Here is a 4,579-nt window from a genome sequence, read left to right on the forward strand (position 1 = left end):
GAGTTCCTATGAACTCTATAGCTATGATCCTATCAGTCACTAAACCCCTTATAGACTTGAGTCTAACTTGGATGTGTCTCTTAGTTTTAGCATTATGCTTTTTACTGCTAATCTTGTCGATAGTTGTTCGACTATCACAGTGAATAGCAATAGCAGGAAGCGGCCTGCTTACTACAGGTATTGCAGACATAAGTCCGTGTAACCATTCAGCCTCCATCCCTGTGGCATCAACTGCACACAACTCAGCCTCAAAAGTAGACCGAATAACTATAGTCTGTCTGCTTGACTTCCAGGATATTGCTCCACCAGCCAAGGTGAACACGTATCCAGTCACTCCATTGGAACCAGACTTCTTAGCTATCCAACTTGCATCACTGTACCCTTCAAGCACACCAGGAAATCTCCTGTAGTGTAAACTAAGGTACATTGTGCCTTTTAGATATCTAAGTACTCTATCAAGAGCATCCCAATGAGTTCTGTTTGGACAGCTTATATATCTAGCCAATTTAGACACAGAATATGAAATATCTGGTCTAGTACAGTTAGCAAGATACTGCAAGCTCCCAATAATCTGAGAATACCTTAACTGGGACACAGGCACTCCTGAAGTATTCTTGACAAGGGCAACTTTCGAATCATAGGGTGTACTAGCGATTCTACACTGTGAATAACCATATTTCTCAAGTATAGATTTCTCTATATAATGAGATTGAGTCAAGGTTATTCCTTCAGTGGAATGAATCAGTTTGATTCCAAGAATCACACTTGCCTCACCCATATCCTTCATTTCAAAATACCTTTTCAAGAACTCTTTAGTCTTGTTAATAATCTCAATATTGGTTCCAAACAGTAAAATGTCATCCACATATAGGCACAAAATAACACACTCATTACCTTTAACTTTAGTGTAGACACACTTATCACTTTCATTAATCTTATAACTGAAAGGCAATATAGTTTCATCAAACTTTTTATGCCAATCTCTGGGAGCTTGTTTCAAGCCATAGATGGATTTGATCAACTAACATACTTTCCTTTCATTGCCTGATGCAACAAATCCTTCAGGCTGATCCATATAAATCTCTTCTTCAAGTTCACCATGAAGAAAAGCCGTCTTTACATCCATCTGATGGACGATAAGACCACTATAAGCATTCAGATTGTAACCATTCTTGTAACCGGAGAGTATGTTTCAAAGTAATCAATTCCTTCCTTTTGCTTAAAACCCTTAGCTACCAGTCTAGCTTTGTACTTGTCTATTGAGCCGTCAGGGTTCAACTTCCTTTTAAAGATCCATTTGCACCCAATAGTAGAACACCCAGGAGGGAGATCAACCAACTCCCATGTTCCATTAGAAACAATAGAGTCAATTTCACTCTTCACAGCGCCCTTCCAGTGCCTTAACTCAGAAGAATCCATAGTTTGTCGGAAAGTTAAAGGTTCGTCCTCGATATTGTAAGTGATGAAATCACCTCCAAAATCCTTGACTACCTTTGCACGCTTACTTCTCCTTGGTTCCTCTAGTTCCTTAGGAATAGAGCTACTACTAGGTTCCGCCCCAACATTTGTCATCTTTTCTACATGATCAGGAATAGAACTTGATGTGTGAGTAGGATCTTTCTCAGAAGTCATTTCAGGTATTCCAGTCTTCATAGGGTAGACATCCTCAAAGAATGTCGCATCTCGGAATTCAACTATCATGTTTGCCACTATACCATCTATGTCAGATTTTAACACTAAAAATCTCATAGCTGTGGTGGTTTCAAGATAGCCCAGAAAGATATAGTCAACAGTCTTTGGACCTAGTTTCTTTCTCTTGTGTTCAGGAACAAGCACCTTAGCAAGGCACCCCCACACACGAAGATACTTAAGACTAGTCATCCTGCCTTTCCATAACTCTAAGGGTGTTTTATCCATGTGTTTCAGAGGGACTTTATTCAAAATATGGCAAGCCGTATTTAGAGCCTCTCCCCACATGTATTTAGGCAACCCAGAGTTAATAAGCATACTATTAAGCATATATTTAAATGTTCTGTTCTTTCGCTCAGCAACCCCATTAGACTCAGGTGTGTATGGTGGAGTAACTTCATGAATTATACCAATGTTAGCACAAAATTCATTAAAAGCATTACTCGTATACTCACCACCTCTATCAGATCTCAACCTTTTAAGTAACTTACTAGTTTGTTTTTCTACTTCAGTTTTATATATAATGAATTTACTAAGTGCTTCATCCTTATGTCTAAGTAAATAAACATAACAGTATCTGTTAGGTCCCAATTTGTTTGTAGAAGGGGGGGTTGAATGCAAACAATACCGTTTCGTCGAATAAAATGCGGAATAAAATTGTGAAACAAAATTCAAGTTAAATAAAACTTTTATTAAACTTGAAAGGTGTTACAACTACGGTATCGATTACAAGGGATTAATCTCAAATCAATTATTACAAATTTAGAATAAATTCGACATGAACTTTTTCTATTTTTGTAATTAAAAGATCAAATGCTAAAAAGCGATTTGAGATTAAGTTCTAGGGATTTTAATCCGCTAGATTGATATACAAGAACAAGATAAGTATTTCTAGTTGATTAGATTTAACATTACAATCTAGAAATTATGATCTTGAATAAACAGAAGAAAGGATGAAATATTTTCTCTTTGGTTCTGCTATAATTTTCTCGTTCTGTATATTAGCTGCTCTGTTTTTTTTGCTAAGAAATTAATAGATGATGTCTTCTGCTTCTTTTTAAATAATCACAGCCGAAGTTGTTGAGAACTGGTGTGACAATCCATTTAAGCTTGAATGACTTTCGGTGAGACAATCTATTAGAGCTAGGAAGACAATTAAAATGAACTAGCAAGACTTTCGGTATGACTATTGATTGTCATACCGATTGTCATTGTAGTACAATTGAAATTGTTTTTCTGAATACTTAATTGATTTTAATCTATTTGAAAATTCTATTAAAACAATCAACTGAATTTGCAAGACATTCGGTATGACTATCAATTGTCATACCGATTGTCATACTAGTACAATCAGTTGTCTTTTTAGAATTATCACAGATTTTAATCAATTAATATTCTGAAAATCCTTGATATTAATTCTAAATTAATTAATCAATTTAATTCAATTAATCAATAAATTAATCCTTGCAGATATAATTTATTTTCTTAATTAAATTATATGATTTAATTAATTAATGGAGAATTAATACTAACGCTGAGCAGCAACCATTCTTCTGACAATCTTCTGAAAGTCACTGAGACTTGTGAATCAATTCCGCCACTTCAATGCTGACACTCGATGTACTGTCTGGTTCATGAGTGACTAACTTTTGTGACGTTTCTTCATGTCTTGACTTTAACATTCTGATTGAATCCTTGTAATAAATTGATACCTTGACGAGATCTCTGTCACTTGATTAAATCCACGATCTTGATTTATATCACTGAGGCATGATCAAATTCTTGAACTTCTTCCAGTGAATCTTCAAGTCTGCAGATGAACAATGTTTCTTTATCCTTTGACAGATGTTACTTTGTGAGATCTCTCTGACGATTGATCCACTATTTACTTGTTACATTCTTATTTGAGTTGAGTTAAATCCTTGAATAAACGAATAGGCTTAACACATGCCTTTCAATCTCCCCCTATTTGCTTGTTAGACAATAACAACAAATACCTAGAGGATAACTCAACTAACAAATAAGAAAAAGATATAAACAGTAATGCAACGTAAATAGCAGAAAAGTTCTGGATTATATTTAACATTTTCCAGATTCCAAATGAAATTTACAAGTGAATACAAGATAGATGTTCCTCTAGCCTGAACATATAACTACATTAGACTATCTTGATTCATAACGCTCTAATCATATTACATTGAGTTTTGAGCTAATTGACTTTAGTTGTCTTCTCTTCTGACTTCACCTTCTTCTAAATCTTGAAGCAATTCCTTGTCAAAAACACGATCCTTTTCTGAAGTGAAGCTTGCAGGTCTGACTGGCTGAACTCCAACTGTCTTCAACTTATTCTTGAGTTGATTGTACCTTTTAACATTCTTCTCACAATAAGCTTGAATCAAGTCAGCAGCTTGAGTCTTCAACATGGATGAATATCCAGCAGTTCTCAAATGATGTTCCATCCAGACCAGATGCTTAGCTGAGTAGTCTTTAAGAGATTGTACATCCAGCTGACAGATTTGAAGACAATCAGACTTAAAGAATCTCACTTGATGAGGATTGTTGACCACTTGAGGACTAGCCCTGCTGGCAAACTCTTTAAGCCTTTCCCGAAGAACTTCATTCAACTCAGAGCTTCTTTTCACTTTGTTTAAAAGAACCCAAATCTCTGACAACGAACGATTCTCGAATAGATGAAGTGACACCTTGAATGATCCTTCACTCTGACAATATACAAAAATGCTCATCTCATTTAGGGATCTATCAAAAGCAGCTGTGATCCTTGAGACTTCAGTCTTGATAGCATTCATGTACATGTCATTGTTAGGATTTGATATTTCCAGCTTGTCAAGAAGATGTAAGAACTGCCTATCATTGTTAGTGCATAGCTGAG

Source organism: Apium graveolens, unplaced genomic scaffold (genome assembly GCF_009905375.1).
Source record: "Apium graveolens cultivar Ventura unplaced genomic scaffold, ASM990537v1 ctg7301, whole genome shotgun sequence".
Classification (NCBI taxonomy): domain Eukaryota; kingdom Viridiplantae; phylum Streptophyta; class Magnoliopsida; order Apiales; family Apiaceae; genus Apium; species Apium graveolens.